The sequence below is a fragment of the Euprymna scolopes genome, chromosome 33 (genome assembly GCF_053919585.1).
Source record: "Euprymna scolopes isolate OS-2025 chromosome 33, ASM5391958v1, whole genome shotgun sequence".
Taxonomy (NCBI): domain Eukaryota; kingdom Metazoa; phylum Mollusca; class Cephalopoda; order Sepiida; family Sepiolidae; genus Euprymna; species Euprymna scolopes.
The window spans coordinates 18,816,921-18,841,100 of NC_136514.1; the positions used below are offsets into that span (position 1 = coordinate 18,816,921).

The window sequence follows — 24,180 nt, forward strand, 5'->3', positions numbered from 1 at the left end:
GTATGTATATGGGTATATATGAGCGTATGCTTATAGACATGTATGTATGTATGTACGTATGTATGCATGCATGCATGTATATATTTATATGTATGTATACCAATGACCGTCTTGTGTATGTTTGCATATGTGTGTATGTATATGTATGTGTGCGTGATGTGCATTGTGTATGTATGCATGTATATATGTGTGTGATATGTGTATACATATGTATGTGTGCGTGCGCGTATATATATGTATGTATAACAATGACCGTCTTTAGTGTCATGTCTGCTTGAGCATGTGAATTCGCCGGCAGGACTATATGTCATTTTCGGGCTCATGAACTTTCAGTGTCTGAGGGAGTGGCACTCGTCTGACAAGACGACGCAATCACCATCATCATGTATGTATGTACGCAATCACCATCATCATGTATGTATGTATGTATGTATGTACGGCGACTAAACTGGTTCCCCCACCAGACTTGTTTGGTGAGGAGGGTGGCTAGTCTCCCTGAAGGATTAAAAACAAGACCTTCCAAAGGGCGAATGAACTCTTTTTCTGAGTCAACGGCCAACTAGCACAGTGTATATTTGTGTGTGTGTGTGTGTGTGTGTATATGTGTATTGGGGTGGAGAGGGCTCCCGTAAGCTGTGGTGAAGGAAACCTTTCTAGGAGAAGCAAATCTCTGATTTAAAAAACAAAGCGGGAGACCAGTACCCGCATTAAGCTGGTCTGCAGTTTAATTTGTTGCTGGCTATCTTGCTCTTGCTTGTTGCTGGATCTCAACATTTTGAACCGAGAGAGAGACTTAGCTGTCGTACAAAGCTAAGACTCTGTAACATCATCTTTGTATAGATACTCCCTCAGGTATTTGGGCTCATGGATTTTAAATGTCTGAGGGAGTGGCACTCGTCTTACAAGACGTTGCAATCATCATGTATGTATGTATGTATGTATGTGTGTATTTATGTAGGTCAGAGAAATTACAACAGGAACCGAAGCGCAGAAGCGCACTATATGTGGCAGATACCTTTTGTTAAAAGCTGGTTTTGTAAATCACCTGAAATCACACATTCAGACAGGGACGACAGTCATACGAGGAGGCTTTTACAGCACATCCGGCAACGCTAAGTTGTCATATTTTTGGTCTAATCTTCAAATCTAAAAGTGGGTTGATACAGCATCATGTACGTATGTATATTATGTTTTTTTTATTTTCTTTGTTATCTGCGGCATTTTCAAAAAATGGAAAGGCTATCATAGTTACAAGACTTTAACTCTTCCAAATCACGAAAAGAATGGACCAAGAAAATCAGGATGAGACTAACCCGACAAGCAGCAAAATCTCACCCCTTTACTGTTTAGATCCACTTGAATCCCTGAAAAAAAAAATCAGTGATCGTTGCCAGCGAAATATAATTGTAAACGGCTGTTGCGATAATGCAAAATGATCTGCAACGGTTATCAAAAGAAGTGAAAATACTATCAGTCTGGAGAGAAAAAAAACTTACTTTGTGTCTAACTCTGCTCTCGTGGGGAGGCAAATAACTAGGGACTAACACGTGCATAACGACAACATTACTCCCTTCAAATTTTGGCTAGGAGTAAAGTGTAGTTTCTGTTCTGATGTTACATTTCATTTTTTTCTCTCCTCGGTCAGTGAATGAGAAATCCTTCGAGACTGAGTCAAATTTAAATTTTTGTTTCAAACCCAGAGTGCCCCTTTTTGAGAAGCTAAATCTTCCCCACATTAAAACAAAAAAAAACAACTTTGTGTATAAACCTTTGGGAGACACGTAGAGACGATACTAAACTGAAAGAAAAAAAAAAACGAGAGAAAAAAGTGGCGTTGTTAGCACGTATGGGCATCCGTAGAATTGGAGCTTTTCCAGTTGTACAACGTTTGCGATTGCGAATGAATGAGTTTTACGTCATCCGAGTGTGTTGTTATTGTTTTGTGGGGCTAGAGAAAGTGCGCGGTGGCCTTCCTCTTTCTCTCTCTCCTCGCCTCTGTCTGTCGTCTTTTAAAACCATCATCTCCTTAGAATCTTTTGGATCCGGGTTTTTCAAATTGTTGGGCTTTTCTCTATCTCTCTCTCCCTCTTTCTATGTATATATATATATATATATTGAATTTTATTCGGAAAACCAAAATAACAGGATAACGACAACGACAACAACAAATTACGATCAAAATATAAGACCCGAGGGCACCTGTTTTGGTTTGTAAGCAGGTTATTGGTCTGTAGTAGCCCCCCCCCCCCAAAGTGACACCCCCCCATTGTCTGAGTACCCCACCCCACCCACCGAATGTACCCGACCCTCCTTTAAGATCCCCGCGCAGCTGTCAAATATCAAAGAGGAACACATTAAAAAAAAAAAAAAGTTTACATGAAATAAACAATCTACAAAAAAGGTAAGTTTAGTTTTTTTTTTACTTACTTTTTTAGACGCACTTAATAATTTTTTTTTTTAATGTTTACATCCCCCCCCCCACAAGAAAAAGAAAAAATAATGACCAGTCTCTGAAAAATGTATTTATATATAAAAAAAACTAAATGTATCTATTCGGCATTACTCTCAAGTCTTTATTTTCATCTTTGTTCCGCTTTTGTTTTTGTTATGGTTTTTGTTTGTTTGTTTGTTTTGTTTTGTTTTAATCATTTTCTGTTTAAGTTACATTAAATTATTACTGTATTCTTGTCATAAAATATTAACTAATTTTGTTAAATCAGTGTTAGTTTTAATCGCTAAAACGAACGGGTGCAAATCCAAAACTTTCAATCTTTCTTTCTTTTTAAATTAGATGAGGGTTTGATAAAATGGTCAATTTTTACGACATGCCCCGGCGTAAACACCTTAACCTCCCCATGTTAAGAACGGTTTTCGGAATAAACACCCCAGCCTCCCTATGTTAAGAACGGCTTTCGTGGCTAGGAGCAAAGTGTAGTACCTTTTTTGACAATACACTTCTTTCCTGCAGTCGGTGAAAGAGAAACCTTTCTAGACTGAGGCAGTGTTTATGTTTGTTTCTATTTACTTGCCTCCCCACGAGGGCAGAGTTTAACACAAGGTTGGGTTTTAAGTTTTTAATGTGGGGAAAATCCAGCTCCCTCAAGAGGCATTCTGGATGGGAACAAAAATAAAAAAATTGTCTCAGTTATGAAGGATTTCTCATCCACTGACCAAGGACAGAAAAGATGAAGTGTAGTAGCAGCATCAGAACAGATACTACACTTTGTTTTTAGCCAAAACGCCAAGTAGATGCAATGTTTATGCTTTTGTCCAACTTCAGAGTGATCCTACTCCTGTTGAGATAGCTGGATTTTTTCCCCCACATAAAAAATAAAACAAACAAACTGACCTTGTGTCTAACTCTGCCTCATGGGGAAAGAAGTGGGTAAGGATGTTCTATTCGACAGTTTAAATGCTTCCAAATTCCTTTAAAATTTCGCGAAGTCCGAAGTCATGTGGTACACACACAGCGCTATTTTATTTTATTTTTTTTTTAATTAAAAAAAAAATATATTTTCAAGTTAAATTTAAGCTTTACGGTATCGTTGGTTTATTAAATTGTTAGGTGAAAGTACAGAATAGTTACAAAATACTCTCCCCTCCCCATGTTAAGAATGGATTTCTAAATAATAACGTTATTATTTCAGCGCAGTAACAGATGCATAAGTAAGTACCTTTTTCTTTATTTTCGACTATCATCAAAAGATTAAAATGGCAAATTGTTTACAAATAAACTGAAATACATGCTGGTGGATTTAATTTTTTATTCAAATTATCATTTTTAAATAAAATGTTTTTTGGGTTTTTTTTAACTTCGTTTTAGTATCTAACATTTAAAAAAATATTTTTTATAAACATTCTATGATTAGTAAAATAAAATATTTTTCTCGATGTATCATATTAGCTATCAAAGTTACGCCGATAAACACACACGCACAGAAACAAAACACGTGAAGTTGTTTTATAATTTTATTTATACTGTGGTGCGAAATATTAACAAGTTTTATTTAGAATTGAAAATAAAATGATTGAAAATTTTTTAGTGCTGTTAATTTTTTAAACTTTTTCACGCCCCCCTTCCGTTTTACGGCATATCAACCCTTTTGGATTCTTAAAATTTTAACGAATGTCAAATTGAGTCTTTTTTTTGTGTCTGTAAGGAAAAGGGTTACTATTGAACTTTTCAGCTTGAAGATGTATGCTAATAAAACTACATTATTTTCAATTTCATTAATAATTACAATTTATTGACAAAACGGTGCTAAATGCACTTACTGATCCGCGCTATTTTTTTTAAAATCGTATTTCCAAGTTTAATTAAAGTTTTATATGTTTTTTATTCAATTGTAAGGTTAAAGTATAGAATAGTTACAAAACACCCTCCCCTCCCCATGTTAAGAATGGCATTTTTAATAATAACGTTATTATTTCAGCAGGAACCAATAAGTACAGTGAGTACACTAGTACCGACAAAACAATACCTTTATAAGTGCTTATGACGAGAAGGTACGATGCTATATTTTTATATTATATTTTCAAGTTAAATTCAAGTTTTACGGTATCTTTTGTTTATTAAATTGTTAGGCGAACGTACAGAAAGCACTCTCTCCCCTCCATATTAAGAACGGATTTCTAAATAATAATGCTATTTCAGCGCGGTACCTTCTCTGCATAAATACCCCGTAATGATATATAACCCAATTATTACGGTATTGTTTGTCGATTAAATCATTGATGATTCAAATTGTTATAAAGCTAGAACTAATTTGGTTTCAGTGGCAGGTATTAAGCTGCAAAATTCAAGATAACGAATAAAAATATCAGTATTTCTGATGCTTAAAGCTTTAAATAGTTATATTTTTGTTGTTGTTGTCCATGCCGTAGATTTCTGTTCGTTCGTTTACTTGTTAAATCACAACAAGACTTCGATCTATGTTCTAAGTAAACATCTGTGAAATAAAGATGTTACCACATGGATATGCTGTTTTTATTGTTTATTTATTTTGATAATAAAAAGTTGTTGGAATTTTTTCTGTTTTTACACCAACAATTGTATACTCCCCCCCCTGTGTATATACTTATATTTTTTATGCTGGTTCATGATTTATATTTATATATATATTGTTTTATTGGATTGGGTTCCGTGTCCCTTTTTTGTACGAAACTCCCTTCAATTTGGAGAAAGGAGAAATGCTAGCTCAGTGATGACGTCACGAGCTCAGCGCGTATTTCACCCTCTTTTGAAATTCTGCTGTCGAGGAGAGAGAACGCGTTCTTTGCCCGGCGCTGAAGATGAATTTTGAAGAGCCCTCCTTGAAAGAAGTAAACCCGGCTGTGACGAGACAGGCTTCTGGAGATTAACTACGTGGCTGCGGTCCTGCACGTATTTATTTTATTATTATTTTACAAGGAGTGAAATTTAAAGAAAATACCTTTTACGTGACAAGGTATTATGGAATTTCCTATCCGGACAAGCGACGAGGTCTTGCTCCTGTAATACCTGTGTGTCTACGGTTTTCACGCAGGAAAGGAAAATTCTAAAAGAACTTTGAACATTATTTTTGTGAGTACGTTCCTTTATTCAAGGCTTTATTTCGGAAGTACTTTTACTTTTAATATATTCTGTGGTAGTCGGGTTAACAAACGACCCTTCCGTTAAAACATTGTTTTATATAGAAGAACCAGCATTTTTTGTTTTGTTACTGTAATATTGCGAGCGTGTTTTGTCTTCGTTATTTTGGCGTTTTAAGTTTAATGCCCGCAAAGGGAAAAATTTGCAACTTATTGTAAATAAAGTTTCTTCTTCGTTTTAAAACAAGACATTTATATTTTATTCCTTACCCCCCCCTTTTGTTTCATGCTTTTTTTTTCAGCCTAGTTACTTTAGCGTCGAATTTATCTGGAAGCAGGATAAATTCCGACATTTTGCAAATTTTTCTTTCTTTTATTTAAAGGTTGTTTGAAAAAGTCTGCTTTTATTTGTAGGCATTTTGCAAATTGTTTTCCGACATTTTGCAAATTTTTCTTTCTTTTATTTAAAAGTTGTTAGAAAAAGTCTGCTTTTATTTGTAGGCATTTTGCAAATTGTTTTCCGACATTTTGCAAATTTTCTTTCGTTTATTTAAAGGTAGTTTAGAAAATTTCTGCCTTTATTTGTGGGCACTTTGCAAATTGTTTCCCGACAATTTGCAAATTTTTCTTAAGAGTAGTTGGGAAATTTCTTTTATTTGAAAGCATTGGGCCAATTTTTTCCCATATTAAATGCATTAGGCAAATTTATTATTCCCTTTCTTGGAACAATTTGAAAATTAAGTATATTTCCTTTTTTTATCGAGATACGCTAGTCTCTTTCGGTAAATGCATTTTGCAAACTTTATATTAAATACATTTAGCCATTTTTTTGTCCGTTATCGTTGTACCCTTTTCTAATAGAGATACGCTTTAATTCACTTTCTTCGCTACTTGACGCTATCAGCGTCACTTAGATTCGCTCGACCACTGTAAATTGCTTCCGTTATTTGAAGGCATTTTACAAACTCGTATTCCTTTATTTCAGAATACTTTTCAAACTAAGTGGTCAGTTATCTCAAATAATTTAGCGAACCTAGTTACTAAGCCTTTTATGATACGACGCATATGCCACCTCCTATTTCGAGACGCGTTTCTGTCACTTCCTCGTCCACTACACGTCTTATTGATGCCTTCCCTCCCCACTTGTAATTTAGCGCGTCTGTTAACGCTCTCCTTAAAATATTTGAGGACTATGTCCGGAATTTAGAAAGCGTGTAATGTAATTTAGTGTTTCCAACATTCGTCTTTCGCTCAATGTAAATTCCCGAATTTAGCATTTATGTGCGTCTAGTGTCTTTATTTATATCTGAGTAATATTTTACGAACTTTTCATATTTTTCTTAATAAAAAGATTAAGCGATAAGTATACACTTTCTTTTTCTCTATTCCTTAGAATTGAAGTTGTAAATTTCGTAAACCTCCTTCGGAATATAATTTATATTTTACCCGCTTTAGTTGAATTTCCACGGGTATTGCGAATTACGGTGGGAGAAACTATAGTATTTTCTGTGCCTAGTCAGCGAATAAGAAATCCTACTAGACTGAGGTAATTTTATTTTTCGTCCTAATTCAGCGTGTTCGATATTTTTCGGAAGCTGGATAATCCCCACTTTAAGAAACGACTTTTATCTAATTATACCCTCGTGGGGAGCCTAGTAAATAGAGACGCTGTGTCCCAAACCGGTTAGGTATATGTTGGTATTTTTCCACAATATATTAGAAAAAAAGGAATAAGTATATACCCCACTATTTGATTTAATGAACTCGTGCGTTCTCTCACATGTGTTAAATGTTTCCGGGTTGTGAATTAACCGGACAACATTATTAGAAATATTTTATACGTTGAAGATATTTATTATTTTTCTATAGCGAATTTATACCCATTTGCTTTGCAGACTGTTATTCTAAGAGTTTGTGAAAAGACAAGCCCCCTTTTTCTTTCTTAGCCCGTATTTGCATTTGGTTATTTGAATTCCTTTGAAGACACACATGTGACATAGTGGCATGTACCCTCCCCCGACGTAGTTGTATATTTAAACTCTCTTTCCACTTTTTTCCTAGGTCGTATTCAGTGAGGATATTGCTGTAAGCGTGTTAACGCTATTATTCATTTCCAGTGAATTAACTTCCATGTAGAAGTTTGAATTTTAAATTCACTTAATTTTAATTTAAGTCATAGTGACTCTTTTAATTTGTAACTGGGGATTGTATCCCTTGATATTTTCACGGCTAAATATGCTGTATTGGTCTTGTTTTGTTTGTGCTATGAGGAAGGAATTTTATGCAAATATCTTTGTAACCTTTGTGTGTGCATTCTTTTGTGTATAATTCTCGAACGCCTATTTGTATTTGTTTCGATTTATTCCATATTTTTGAAAGAAAAAGAAAAACGCTGCACAATGTTGGTCACTCATTCTTCCGGATTCCTTGTAAAGAAACGAAAGTTTTATTTGGGGAAAGTTATCGCCGTCTTGGATTTGTTGCGGTTGCAGAGGGAATTACCCCAGCCTTATTTTATGACGATGAAGGCTGATGTCGATGAATGGTTGTCATCGGTAGATGATATTACAGAGTTGTTGGGTGATCGTTCCTTACGTGAGGACGTGGACTGTTCGCTAGTAGAAGCGGATGCTGTTAATGTTGTAGTGTTCTCGTCCCAGGTTCGATTCATTCTTTCGAGGTTGGCAGATGGTGTGGAGTGTAATTCCTTGTGCAACCCTGAGATATTTGAAACCCCTAGGGAGATGCTTGGCGAGTTTCCGACTACTAAGCCCGAATGTCAAGACTCTGAAAACTGTTCGCTGAGTTCTGGCAAGTTTGGCTTGGAAGATGTTGTATCACAGTCTGAAAGCAGTGTTGCAAGTGCCACTTCAGAGGATCTGCGTAGTCAGGCGCTGAAGTTTGATTTTTCTGGCGGGCAGTTTGCCTGTAGTATTTTAAAGAAGGTATTGGGAGTGAGATTCCCAGGTATCATGAATGATACCACTCGTGTCCACGACTTGTTAAGTGTGGGCATGAATATTATGAAATTTATGGAGGGATTTCCATGGGATGTTGGAATTGTTTTGCCCTCTAACCATGTGAGTTCGAAAACTCGCATAAGTGGTTATCTTCCACAACCTTGTCAGAATACAGAGGAACTTAATCATGACGGTGGGATATTACTCCGGTCATGTGGTTCTGACAATGGTCAGTGGTTGAAGTGTGTGGAAGTGCAAGCTTTGTGCACTTCTTTAAGTGCTAATGTTAGCACTGGGAGAGAAATTCTCCATCAAGAGTATAGAGCAGAAAGCACTATATCCACCTGTAAAGGTATAAAAACCAAGAGGAGAATGGTTTTTGAAGAGTTACGTGAACTCAAGTTGGACTGGGGCGTCCAGACTCAGGTTGAGTGTAACTCGATAAAGAATCCCATGAGGGATTCTGTTGAATTTGCTGACTACATGGTGTGTAGTTCAGCTTCTCCGAGTTCCTACGGGAGTGTAGGATATGTTGTGCAGAAATCACTTGCAGAACCTTCATTCTGTGAAGTTGCTCCTTTAAGTAGGACGGTTCCTGCTTGGGAGTCACATGCAGGTGTTTTTGTTTTTGAATATTTTGTGGAGATCTGCCTTGACGTAGCTTACTGCAGTATTGCAAGAGCTATCGGAGTCAAGCTTGATTTGTCCAGGGGTGTTTCTGAGGCGCTCAGAACCATCCTATACTTAGTTAGAAATGATTTTTCTAATACTGAGATGTTTGTTTCAGTGCTGAACACAAGATTGGATCTCTCCTTGATAGGAGTCTTCCATAAATATTACATCTCAAGCTACCTAGGTGTTTCTAACACCTATACTCAACTTTGTTTGTTTAGCTATATGTATATAGCTATGAAAGCGTTTAAAACTGCAATTGCCTTGAATAATTTGTGCAAAATTTGGGTTGCAGTTTTATTTTATTTCACCGAGTTGAAGAACTCGTCCAAGCGTAGGGTTGATTGGATTCGTCCCTCTTGTAGCACCGGTGTTGATCTCACTGGGCTCTTGTGGTTACGAGGGAGCTGAGATATTTTGGTGTACGCCAGAGATAATATAAGGATGAGGAGGGTGGATGGTAAGTGAACTTCTCAAGCCTTTACTCTTATATGCTAATGGTTGATTACCTGGCAGAATATTCTCTGTTCTAACCTTAAACATGAATGTTTTCATGTGAATTTTTGTAGAATAAGCCTTTAAATTTTTCTGCTTTTTGTTCTAATATGCGTTTCCTGGAGAGCTCCTGACCATACATTGTGTAGTATATGTATATATAAAAAAAAATTTTGTATTGTAAATTTTACAGGTGTCATCCAACTGTAGGTTGACTGCCATTTCCTGTTGGGGGAGAATGTTGGAATTTTTTCTGTTTTTACACCAACAATTGTATACTCCCCCCCCTGTGTATATACTTATATTTTTTATGCTGGTTCATGATTTATATTTATATATATATTGTTTTATTGGATTGGGTTCCGTGTCCCTTTTTTGTACGAAACTCCCTTCAATTTGGAGAAAGGAGAAATGCTAGCTCAGTGATGACGTCACGAGCTCAGCGCGTATTTCACCCTCTTTTGAAATTCTGCTGTCGAGGAGAGAGAACGCGTTCTTTGCCCGGCGCTGAAGATGAATTTTGAAGAGCCCTCCTTGAAAGAAGTAAACCCGGCTGTGACGAGACAGGCTTCTGGAGATTAACTACGTGGCTGCGGTCCTGCACGTATTTATTTTATTATTATTTTACAAGGAGTGAAATTTAAAGAAAATACCTTTTACGTGACAAGGTATTATGGAATTTCCTATCCGGACAAGCGACGAGGTCTTGCTCCTGTAATACCTGTGTGTCTACGGTTTTCACGCAGGAAAGGAAAATTCTAAAAGAACTTTGAACATTATTTTTGTGAGTACGTTCCTTTATTCAAGGCTTTATTTCGGAAGTACTTTTACTTTTAATATATTCTGTGGTAGTCGGGTTAACAAACGACCCTTCCGTTAAAACATTGTTTTATATAGAAGAACCAGCATTTTTTGTTTTGTTACTGTAATATTGCGAGCGTGTTTTGTCTTCGTTATTTTGGCGTTTTAAGTTTAATGCCCGCAAAGGGAAAAATTTGCAACTTATTGTAAATAAAGTTTCTTCTTCGTTTTAAAACAAGACATTTATATTTTATTCCTTACCCCCCCCTTTTGTTTCATGCTTTTTTTTTCAGCCTAGTTACTTTAGCGTCGAATTTATCTGGAAGCAGGATAAATTCCGACAAAGTAAATATCTATTATTATTATTTTTTTATCATTGGATTTGTTTTTACGACTCGACGACCTAGGTCGTAGATTTTTTTCTTCTTGATTAGAGAGAGAGAGAGAGAGAGAGAGAGAGAGAGAGAGAGAGAGGGGGGGGGAAGAATTATAAAGAGTGTGTGTGAGAGAGAGAGAGAGATCTTTTTCTTTCCTGCATATTGTACCTATTGCCAGAGAACGAGAGAAAGGCGAAGATAGATGTACTGTAGAGAGAGGAGGAAGAGAGAAAGAGAAAGGGAGGAGAGTGAGAGAGGGCCGATATAGAGGAAGACCGAGAGAGGAGGAGAGTGACAAAGAAAGAGAGGCAGTGAGGAGAAGAGAGAGGTTGTTTACAATTAAAATTGTGATCAACACGAACATAATGTTTGATAGACTTCTCTCGAGTTAAGATAGAAGACAAGGAGAACTCATTATTTATTTATTTATTTATTTATTGGCAGGACTATTCGGCGATGCCTGGTGTTCTTGATACGAAAATAGTATATATATATATATATATATATATATATATATATATATATTCACCACTTACCAAGGCTCAAAGACCACTCAAGGATAAGGGTTAATGAGTGCTCAGTGATCGCCAGGACAACAGTGTAGTAATCGTTAATGGTGGAAATTGGAGATAATTTGATTGTTTAAGGGCCAGCTCAATGAGAACTTGTTTACATTGGACTTGAAGACGACCATATTGTAGTCAGCTGAAGAGCAGGCCAGCAAAGCTGAATTCTACAGGCAGGCAATTCTAGGAAAGAAGCCTTGTTCATGGAATTTGCATTTAGATTTAGGCACAGATAGAGAGTGGGGAAAATTGTTGATAGTAGTTATAGCTAGACGAGTGTTTTTGTGCAAGTTTTGCAAGGAGGAACCATTGATTGATGCTCAGACGAACACTTGCTATGAAAATAACGATAGAGCAGAAACAGGCTCGCAGTATCTCTTCTGTGAGAAAGAGGTTGTAGGGAAGAGAAAAGGGCATTGATGACTAGATTACGAAGCCAGTTTTCGACTCTGTCAAGGCAGAATAGGGTGCTCCGAGCAGTTCCTGCCCAGATGTGGCAACAGTGCTCAGTCCTAGGACATACTTGGCTCTTATACAGGTAGAGGATTGCATCAACAATGAAATATTTACTTGAGCGGTAGAATGATCCAGCCATTTTTTTTTGGTGATCTTGGCAACAGATTTGATGTTTATATTCCATTTCAGATCAGGAATGACGGATAGTCCCAGAAGCTTGTCAAAACATGGTGCTGCTGCAAGACAAGAGCCATTCCGTTCCGTTGATGGGGGTCAGAATGTTGATTATGGAAAGAGAGAAGCTTGGTTTTAGATGCACTGAAATTAATTAGCCGCCTTTTTCTCCATTGCCCCATGTACTCAAGGTTAAGAGAGAGAATCAGTTATCTTGGTCATTGTCGGTCTTTGAAGTGTTGTCTCCATAAATGTCTACAAATGATCTCAGAATGTGATTTGGGAGATCATTAATGAAGATTAGGAAGAGAGTTGGACCCAGTATGGAACCCTGTGGAACAGCCGCATGAGCTTCTGATTTCTCCCCATGGACGGCTACTCTTATAAACTTACCAGACAGAAAGGATTTAATAATTGAAGACATTTTCAGCTATGGAATAGCTGGAAATGTTATGAAGTAGATAGACCTTTATGTCATAACCTATCAAAAGCTCTTGATCTGTCAAGCAATTGGTCTAAAAACGGAGCTCCCACCACCATATCAGGAGATTCACTAATCTTCTGTGATATTGCAGTTAGCACATCAGCTGTAAATCTTGCAGAAAAATTGTGTAACGTTTCTTCTCTCTTCCCTCCTCTCTCTTTGGATACTGGTTCAATATAACATGAGGCAAGAAAAAAAAATCTGACTGACCTACTGTAAATGTTTGGGGAACAGTTACTGATAACAATGAAAACAAAACTACCTGTGGGTGGAACACAATACCACAGGGCTGCTTTCCAGTTGACTGCAACATGGTCGTTTTCAATTCTAACATGAACAAGTTCCTGCTAAGCCGTCCTCTTAAAAAAACAAACACTATCCAAGTTTCATCATTGCTGATAATCACGGTGTTGTTTTACCGACCAACTGACACTCATTAATTCTTATCCTCGAATGGCTTTCGAAGCCTTGATAAGCAGTGACTTCACTCCCTATAATAAAAAAACTGATATATTCCCTCTTTACAAATTGGGTTCTCGGTGACTGCAAGGGAATAAATATTACAATATTTTTTTTTTTTTTTTTGGTACCCCCTCCCCCTCCAACAAAGTGAGGGATTGAACCTAGTAATTCACTCTCCTCCATCTGTTTGATTGTTTGCATGCCTTCGATTTTGTTGAAATTTTGCACAAACATTAGTCATGGTGAAAGTAAATTTCTGCCAGAATGGATTTTCCGGGATAACTCTGGTTATCCCCCTAGGGGTCATTATGGGGGTAAAATTGCCCCCAAATCGTTCATCCGTTCATTTGTTTGCACTTTTCTCAATAACTAGGCCTTGGACTTAAAAAACACAAAAAATCTTTGCACAAACATTAGTCATGGTAAAAGTAAATTTTTCACTTGTGGAGGTGAACCTTGCATGCTCGGCTAACTCTAATCAGGTTGAGTCAGAATGAATCCATCAATGATATGTTCTCGGACAGTAGTCACAACCTTCGCAATAATACAGAGGGCTGTGCAGTAGTACAGTTCTGTTCCGTTCTAGGAGGTCCACCTTCCCAGGCTTTGCCTCCTCTTTGAGAAAGATTTTTTTTTTTTTTTTTTTTGCTAATCGCTTGAGATACCTCCTACCAGAGAATGCTAACGGGGCTGCTCAGGTATTTTTGGTAGGTAAGAGTGCACTTCTCCTAGTGTGCTAAATGCAATACTGTAAGGTTTTCAAGTATATCTTATGTCGTTGGATACACACACCAACAAAATTCTGACTTTATATAATAGATTTATTTCTGATGACTTTTAAGGAACATCTCTTGTTTTAATTAATCTTGTGCCAACTCTCACAGAGATATTTAGTTTAGAACGGATTAGAGTCTGTTGGGCATGTATACGTAGTGTAATAAGGCATGGAAAGGAAGGGAAATAATATTAGGATATGATACGAGGAACGTGCAATAAGTAATGCCCCTGACCCACTTCCCATAGCAGTAAAGCAACGAAACTTGGCACAGTTATTAATCTTTCTCTTCATAGGAACCACCCAGAGTTATGCATTTCTCCCATCGTTTGATGCAGCTTTGGAGACCGTTTTTGTAGAGCACCCCAGGTTGGTCCTCCAACCACGACGTGACTTCAGAAATCAAGGCTGCATCATCTGGGAAACGCTTTCCTTTCAAAAACAACTTCATGGCTGGGAAGAGGTGAAAGTCAGAGGGTGCAAAGTCAGGAGAGTAGGGAGGATGGGGAACATCGACATGCGAGTTGTGGACCGGAGCATTGTCCTGCAGGAGGAGGGTACCTTTGCTGATCTTGCCCAGCCTCTTGATTTTGATAGCTTCCCTTAATTTCCTCAAAAGTGAAGCATAATAGGCTCCTGTAATTATGGTACCCTTTGCCAGGAAATCTGTCATCACTAGAAGACTGTGACCATGACCTTGCCAGCGGAGGGCTGCACCCTTGCCTTCTTTGGAGGTGGTGAGTCCAATTGCTTCCACTGCATTGACTGGGCTTTGGTCTCTGGATCATAGTGATGGACCCAGGTTTCATCCTGTGTAATCAGTCTTTTGAAAAACTTTGACTCATTTTCTTGGCACATCTCCAAATTCATCCTCGAGCACTCGACGCGTTCTTGCTTCTGGAATGGTGTGAGCAATCTGGGAATCACTCTAGCAGACACCTTATGCATATGCAAATTGTCATGAATGATAGTTTCCACAGACCCTGTACTAATCTTGACATCTTGGGCTATTTGGTGAATAGTAATGCGCCAATCTTCCAAAATGGCAGCCTCAACTTGACGGACAGATGCCTCATCAATGGCAGAAGGGGGGGGGCGACCATGTCTGGGAGCTGTTTCCACAGACTTCCGGCCATGTTTGAATTCATGATGCCAGCGTTTTACAAGGTCATATGATGGGGCATTATCACCATAAGTTTCTTTCATTTCATGTGCGTCCTTTCAAATACAAAAACCAGATCACTGCTCGACATTCAACAGGCTCCATTTCACACCTGACTCAGTTCAAACACCTGTAAAACAGAAACCACAATTAGTTCAGAGCTGTAATTTGCCACATAACCCGTAGAGATATAAATCATTGCACATGCAAAATTTCAGCTAGATCAGATAACTGGAAGTGGGTCAGGGGCATTACTTATTGCACGCCCCTTGTAGATGTCTAATGGAAAGATGGGCTTAGATCTGATGACCTCAAAGGAAGATTAACTCTGAACAGTATGTGTGCAGAAGAGTAGACTTTGGTGGTATGGTCACGTTGAAAGAATGAATGAGAGTTCTTGGGTTAGTAGAGGTAGAACAGTTGAGATAGCAGGTCCAATTCACAGAGGGAGGTCAGGTAAAACGTGGAAAGAAATGATCAGAACAGACTCGAGAGAAAGGGGTGATAAATTAAAACCTTGTCAGAGATAGGTTAGATTGAAAGTTAATTTCTAAAAGACGTCCAACACATGCCAGCATGTAAAACGGATGTTAAACTGAATATGATGATGATGAAATTCTTTTAAATATTTCATCAAATACAAAATCAAAAATGTCTTTATTGATTCGGTTTTTTTTGTTTGTTTTTTGTTTTTTTTGTTTTTAATTCATCCATTTTGTATTCTGAAAATGATGAAGTCAAACAGCAATAGTAATTTATTTTATTTATTTGCGAATTGTTATCCTCATCTTCATAATTGTTGTTTTCATGACGTTTCGGCCAACTCATCATCTGGCCTTCTTCAGGTGATTAAACATGACGGTATGGGAATGCTAAGTTTCGTAACTGTATCTCCAGTAATTACAGCCTTCCATAGTTGTTGTCTCGCCATGTTTTGGCCAACTAATTCTCTGGTATGCTCTGGGTTAGATTGAAACCGCTATCTTCAAACAATGATCACCTGGAACCGTAAAGACTCGATGCCTCTATCCACTCCACTATGGTTCCAGGTGAGTATTGTCTGAAGGTAGCGATTTCAATCCTACCCAAAGCAGGCCTTAGGATTAGTTGGCCAAAACGTGCTGAGACGACAACAACTATGGAAGGCAGTAATTATTGGGAATACAATTACAAGACTCAGCATTCTTATCCCAGCGCGGTTAATCACTTGAAGAAGGCCAGAGGATGAGTTGGCCGAAATGTGGTGAAAAACAACAACTATAAAGATGAAGATAACAGTTCGCAAATAAATAAAATAAAAACACAAATTACTTATCCCAAAAGATTTCAATAAAAAATAATATATAAGTGATAGTAATGTTTCTTTTTATTTACATAACATATATTATTTTTTGTTAATACGATAGCGTGTGTGTCATTTTGTGTCATGCTTGCATTTTTTTTTTCTTCAGCGTGACTGTCGTTTAATTGTTACGACGTTCCATTTCTTATAATAAATAATTTTACCAAGAATTCTTCATAAGTTTTGGTTTCGATTATAGCTGATGGTACTCAAGTCATCTGTTTTTTGTTTTTTTTTGTAAATAATTTTACCAAGAATTCTTCATAAGTTTTGGTTTCAGTTTCAATTATAGCTGAAGGAACTCAAGTTATATATATATGGAAAAATGCGCGCATGAAAAGTAATATTCTTAAGATTTTATTAAACCTGGAAAAGTAAAGGACAAGAAATTCAACCTAGAAAAGTAAAGAACAAGATATTCTAGTAAAGTAAAAATTAAGAATTTTTTAGACTTAAAATATTGCAGCTAAAAATAAAATTTGAATATTGATAAATATTTTATTTATTATTTGCATATGTTGTTGTTTATTGTTGAGTTAGAAAGGGTGTCAGTCGCTGGATTGAACTTATTTCCCCCCTATTATTTGCATATATTTATGTAGTGAAAATGGTTTGAATAAAATTAATTCATTAGTTAGTTAATTAGTTAGTAGATGGAATTAATAATTTTATAATTTACATAAAAATTAATTTTATTATATTATAATTAGGATCATTTAATTTTTTCTAACTCAACAATAAACAACAACATATGCAAATAATAAATAAAATATTTATCAATATTCAAATTTTATTTTTAGCTGCAATATTTTAAGTCTAAAAAATTCTTATTTTTTACTTTACTAGAATATCTTGTTCTTTACTTTTCTAGGTTGAATTTCTTGTCCTTTACTTTTCCAGGTTTAATAAAATCTTAAGAATATTACTTTTCATGCGCGCATTTTTCCATATAATCCATGATTTTTCCAGGCATTGCTATTGTATTAATATATAAATTTATAATATTTATTAATGATTGTCAAAAAAAATTAGCTCTCAAACACACATGTATGCAATATTTATCATTCAATCACAGTAGTTCCGAGCCAGGGTCTCTACCGAGACTGCGGTTCATGAATTCGTGATCTGTATAGAGATTAAACTAACAAAAAAGAAGATGGCACTCGGTGTCTTTTTAGATATCGTTGGAGCTTTTGACAACATACCCTTCAGTAGTATGTTCAAGTAGCTACGAGAACTCAATGTGCCACCAGTACTCATCCGATGGATTGAGTATATGGTGAGACACAGAACAGTTGAAGTAGAACTACTGAGGGCAACTGTTAAAAGGGAAGTTGTTAAATGAAACCCCCAAAGTGGGATTTTATCACCTTTACTATGGAACTGTATGCTGAATCCTCTTTTAAAGGAGTTTAAAAATAGGAATATTTATGCCCAGGCTGCTGCTGATGACATCGCAGTGCTGGTCGCGGGTTCAAAAGCATCATTGGTCAGACGCATTGCCAAAATGGGACTACATTTTTCATCAAATGTGATAACGAAAAATTTGAGTTCATTCAAAGAATATGTATATCATAGAATTCACTAATATTTTTAATCGATAAATTCACCATTTTTTGCTATAAAATCATAAGGAGAGTTAAAAAAATTAGTTATTAAAAAAAAAGTTCGGTTTTTTAATTATAGAAAAAAACGATACACGGGATTGAACCTAAAATCTTTCCACCAACCCCCGGTACTCTAACCGTTACGCTAACATGTCATATTGGCAAAATCGCAGTAAAAAATATTTATATACAAAAAAAGTTATGCAAAATAAAAAAAAGCGTTAGTCACTTATGTACTTACTCTCCTGTTTGTGAACCCACATATGTTGTAACTTTTTTTCTACTGAACCAATTTTCGAAATTTTTTTTTCAAAATGTAGCTAATGAGGTGTTCTATCCAACTATATAACCTGTTTGAAATTTGGTTGCGAACGGAATTAGTGGTGGGGGTTTGAATGTGTCTCGATTCATTCAATTTCGGACTTAAGCATATATTCAACCACTACCGTGGTTGAATGATATATATTTTTTCTACATAAGTTTTGGTTTTGGTTTCGATTCGAACTGATGCACCCAATTCATATAGATATATTTTTTTATTTTTGAAATCACAACTTTATAATATATAAAAATCGATAGAAAATTCACTCTATAATAATATATACAAAATCTTCATGAATTAAAATATCATATTTAAGTGTATTTTATGACCGGGCTACACCGGGCGTTCCTGCTAGCTTAGATAAATACTTTTGCAGTTTTAACAAAAGAGCTACAATAATATCAGGGCGTCTCCATTTATGCTGGACATCCACAGAATGCCAACATCAATATATAACAAATGAAAGAGTCCACTGGAATTTTCATAGGTCCCACTGGTTGAATATAATGGTTTTATACAATAAGGTGTTTTGAAATAGTGTCGAGTAACATTTCTTTAAAGTGGACATTAACGTATGTTTCTGGACCACGAGGACTAGTATCCTCACCTTGGATGTGATTCCCATTACGTTTCAGTCGATGTAAGCTCTGACCTTCTTCAGATGTATCGTTTTGAATGCCGGAATCTTTGTCAGACTCTGGGAATCTCTACAGAATTTCAAACTGAACCCCATTATAGAATTTGACATGAAGATTACCCGAGTTAAAAAAAACAAAAAAACTGCGCTCCAAGAAAGTGCGAGGTGACATCGATCGAAAATAATAACATCCAAAAATGAGAATAGTAACCCGGATGATCCAATAAAATATCAATCCTCATCTAAAAAATATTTTCTGCAAAATGACTTCTTTTTTTTTTTTTTTTTTTTTTTTTTAATTTTTTTTTTTTTTTACATTTTTTTTCTCCCAACATTGCGACAGATTTAAAAGGAATTGTTACATCTTTCGTTTGATTTTTTTTGATAGATCGATAGACAAACAAAAAATCAATAATGTACACTTTGTAGATTAATCATAATAAGTCTTTCAGGGGGAGAGGGCATATCCTCACGCATCGGGTCCTTCTTTCAGAGAGAGGGAGAGAGAGGGAGAGAGAATGGAGGAGGGGTTATTACCTGTCATCTGAGACCTCCACATTGTTGTGGGAGTACCGAGAGGACTTTACAGATTATTTTTGTTCTCATCCAAAGTGTACATTTTGAGGAGTGGGGCGGGAGCAGGCTGGATATTCCTTCACCCCTATTTAACTTTGCCCTTACCAAGATGTAAGTAAACAGGGACAAATAAAAAAAAGAGCAAAGTGTAGTATCTGTAATAACTATAATTTTGTTAAGATAATGTTTTGATCTCTATTTACAAAATTATGGAGTTGAGGAAGAAAGCCTATTTTTCGTGGGGAAACAGGTTTGAGTGGAAGCAGAAATAGCTGCATATGTTAAGAGTAATCTTATTGTCCATTTTTTTATTTTATTGGTACCCCGACAAAAGGAGGGTGGACCTGTAAATTCACCATTGTCCATTTGTCTGTCCGCATTTTTCTCAATAACTACGCCTTGGAATTTAAAAAATTTTTGCACAAACATTAAACATATGAGTATAAAAGTAACAGAACGGATTTTCCGGGAAAGCTCCGGTTGCCCCCTAGGGTTGCTTTTCGGGTTAAAATGGCTAAAATTGACACTTTTGTGCTTATTAAAAAAAAAATTGATGACTTGGATTTTTATGAAACTTTCTGAAAAGTTATAACTAACTGATTTCTATATAATTTTGTTTGTCTCTATACCTTGATAACTCTTGGGTGTGCCCCAGGGGGCTGTTTTAGAGCTAATATAAACACTCCATTTTTGGAACTATTTTACCATATTGTCCAAAATTTTCTGTGTATGGTTATTTAGCAGTTTTGCATGGTGCTGAATTCAAATTTAAATATCTTAAAGCCTTGGGGACTTTTGGGACTAAATGGGAGGGTGGGGGCAAATAATGGACTTACACATTTCTATTTTTGCATTTTTTTTTTTTTACATGGGCATCACCACTTATCAAGGCCAAGAGGCCACTCGAGGATAAGGGTTAAAGAGTATACAGTTGAAATTTGACAATATAGTAACCGTTAGTAATGGAGATTCAGTAAATTTGCTAACTTATATGGAACGGTTCATCAAAAACTTTTTTACGTTAGACTTGAAGACAACCATATTGCAGTCAGCTGGAAAGCAGAAAAACAGAAGACAATTCCATAGGCGTGCAGTTCTAAGAAAGAAGCTTTGCTCATGGAATCTACGTTTAGATTTAGGCACAGATAAAGAGTGGGGGAAATTAGTGATAGTGTTTTCTGCTAGACAGGTGTTTCTTGTGAAAGTTTAGTGAGGGGGACCATAGAATGGAGCTCAGCTGAGCACTTGCCATGAAAATAACGATAAAGCAGAGACAAATTCGCAACATCTCTTCTGTGAGAAAGAAGTTGCAGGGAAGAGAAAAGGACATCCCCTACGAGGCTACGAAGTCTATTTTGAACTCTGTCAAGGCAGGATAAGTCCTTTCTAGCAGCTCCTGCCCAGATGTAGCAACAGTACTCCATCCTTGGACGTACCTGGCTCTTATATAGATAGAGAATTGCATCAGCAGTGATCGATCTACTGGATCGATAGAAGGATCCCACCATTTTTCCAGCGGCCTTGGCAATGGATTTAATGCATGTGTTCCATTTAAGATTAGGAGTAAAGGTCAAGCCCAGAAGCTTGTCAGAACATGAGGCCTCCCCAGGACGAGAGCCATTCATTTCAACCAATGCCATATTGCCATTCAGAGTGTAGATGGTGTAGAGATAGAAGCTTGATTTTAGATACATTATAAGTAACCAGCAATCTCTTTCCCCATTGTACCATATGCTCAAGATCAGAGGAGGGAGAATCAGAGAACTTGGTCGTTTAGTCTTTGATGTGCTACCATAGATTGTAGTGTCGTTAGCATAAATGTCTGTGAATGATGTAAGGATGTGATTTGGAAGATCATTAATGTAGATCAGGAAGAGAGTTGGGTCCAGGATGGACCCCTGAGGGACTCCAGCATTAATACTAAGAGCTTCTGATTTCTGCCCATCAACCACTACTCTTATGAACCTATTAGAGAGAAATGATTCAATAATTGAGAAGACATTTCCAGCTATACCATAGCTGGAGATTTTGTGAAGTAAACCTTTATGCCATACCCTATCAAAGGCCTTTGATATGTCAAGAGCAATTGCCCTAGAAAGATTGCCTCTGTCGAGAGATTCGCTAATCCTATGAGATATAACTGTAAGCACATCTGCTGTAGATCTAGCAGAACGGAAATATATTGCGTGTCACTAAGAAGGTTATTTTTGCTGAGATGGTTGATTACTTCTGTATTTAACACAGATTCGAGCAACTTACTCATGACGCACAGGAGACTTATTGGCCTGTACTGTGAGGGAGATGAGTGATCATCTGAATTCTTAAATATGGGGCATACTGTTGAGATTTTCCAGGGTAACGGGAAGCAATTCTCCTTAAGACAATGTTTAAACAGTTTTGTAAGGATGGGCGCAAGTTCTGGTTGAAGTCTTTTGAGTACTATAATTGGAATACCATCAGGGCCGGTTGCTTTACTGGAATCATGGTTTTTGATTAGCTTGGCAACATCACGTACAGATATTTGTATATCACATAGCGTGTTTTCTGATACAGGAGGAAATATTGGAGGATGGCAGCCTTGGTCGCAAAGGTAAGAATTAGCTGCAAAGTTCTTGGCAAAGAGTTTGGCTTTGTCTGATGCTGACGAGATTACCTCAGGTCAATGTATGAGAGTTGGGATAGAGCACACGCTTCTGTTCAGGATTCTGTTTGCTATTTGCTAAAACTGGTGGGAACCAAGCCACTGCTCAGCTACTTTGGACTTGACGGACTGAGCATACAACTCTATTGAGTTCTTTATTACTTTTTTACAGTGGTTGTTGGCAGTTCTGAAAGCGGCTTTAGTCTCAGTACATCTATTATGTTGGAAGCAATGGAAAAAGTGATTTCTATGCGCAATGGCAGCACCACGTTCCTGAGAGAACCACGGCTGGCTGTTAGGTTTTTGCTGGAATTTTTTCGAGCGTATGAAACGGTCTATACCTACAATTAACCATTCTGTCAGGTCTGATACTATAGAGGACACATCTTTTTAAACATGGAACGCAGAGGTAGATCTGATATAAATGTGCGGAACTCAGATTTAAGGCCTAAAACTGCACCGTTTGTTCATTTTCACCAGGATTTGACGTCCTCTAGGGACTTTTGGGGCTTAATGGGCGAGTGTGGGGGCAAATGCTGAACTTAGTCATTTTTTATGCACTTTACTGTGCACTCACGGGGGACCATGCATGCTTCACTTGTTTTATTTTTTTAATCTTTTTTAGAGGTTAATTTTTTATAACTCTAACCTCAGCTTAAAACAAAAAGGGTATGTTTCTGTTTGTGTACATTGCAATTTTGAGGTTTGGCCACAAGGCTGTTCTTTTTTTCTTTAGTTATGTTTAGTATCGTCTGCTTTTTTACATTTTCTTTAAATTTTTTTTTATTTTTGCAGCTTTCAAATTGTAAACTATTTCGGTCATTTCCTACCTCATCCATAAATCACAAGCTGAAATGATTGGAAACCTTCACGTTCATATAGGTTTTGTTCTCTAGATGCCTCCCCCCCCAAAAAAAAAAAAAAGATTACACATATGAGATCCAATATAGCTAATCTCTTGACCAATAGCAAATTGCCACTTCCTGCACTGATGATTGTGAAAAGTGTATTTCTTTCTTTCTTTTTTTATCCCCCCCTCCCCCAAAAAAAACAAAGCATATTGTCACTTGAACATAACAGGTTACTAATTTAGACCATGCCTAAGAAAGATTAAGATGTTGGTTTATGTTGTATTTAAACCTACATATCAGTACAGTTAGAGAAGCAGGTAGCAGGAAGGGAATTCCAAAGTCTAGCCGTTCTAGGGAAGAAGCTATTAGAATAGAAAACTTTCTCACATTTAGGGGCCTCAACAGTGGAGGGGTGTGATTTTGTTGCTAAGCGGGTTTGTTGGGGATATGTACGTTGAGGGGACACAAATGCAATGAGTTCATCAGAGCACATTCAATTAAGATACTTAACATATTCCATGCATGTGCGAATGGTGGTCATGTAGAGGTGCAAGATAATCTTAGGTGTGAGTAGTTTTCTAGCACGATAGAGGGAGCCCACCTTCTTTACAGCAGCCTTTGCAATGTCCTCAATGTATTTGTTCCAGTTCATTTTTCTTGTGAATGTTAAGCCGAGGAGTTTGAAGGAAGAATTCTCAGGTAGGGAGTTATTTGTCATGGATATCGGTGGTTGGCGAGGCTTCTTGTAATTGTTAAAGGAGAGCAGCTTAATCTTACTAGCATTAAATGTTACCACCCATTTACGTCTCCATTATATTACGGTCTGAAGGTCATTTTCTAAGGATTCAGCCATTTTTTTTTATTTGTGTACATCCATTCTTCCCTCCTGCATGTTAAAGAGCGTTGTATCATCAGCAAATATACCCATCTCTGACACAATATTATCAGGGAGATCATTGATGAATATCAAGAATAATAGTAGTCTAAGGATCAACCTCTGGCACACTCCGACATTAATGTTATGCTGCTTGGATGAACGTTTATCAATGACAACCTGGATGGTCCTATTGTCTAAGAAGGATATAACTACATTTAGTATTCATCCAGTTATACCGTATGATTTAAATTTTCATTAGCAGCCCTAGTGTCTAACAAGACGTAAATAAATAAATTTAAAACAAAAAGAATATTGCAGTTTGCTTGAAGCATTGTGCTTATTGTATAAGTTGTCTTTGAAGGCTATGAGAAT

The 24,180-nt window shown here is 36.8% G+C and overlaps 1 protein-coding gene across 2 annotated transcripts in view; it reads left to right on the plus strand.

Annotated features, from left to right (window-relative positions):
- Nucleotides 1–1,936: 1,936 nt before the first annotated feature.
- Nucleotides 1,937–24,180, plus strand: part of LOC145258161 (uncharacterized) — a 463,400-nt gene continuing 441,156 nt past the window's right edge. Inside the window, exons 1-2 of one of the 2 annotated variants that reach the window (XM_080115963.1) lie at nucleotides 1,937–2,401; nucleotides 3,648–3,666. The gene's annotated coding sequence lies outside the window, so the exon portion shown is untranslated. The remainder of the gene's footprint in view (nucleotides 2,402–3,647; nucleotides 3,667–24,180) is intronic. The other variant, XM_080115964.1, reaches the window with a different exon arrangement.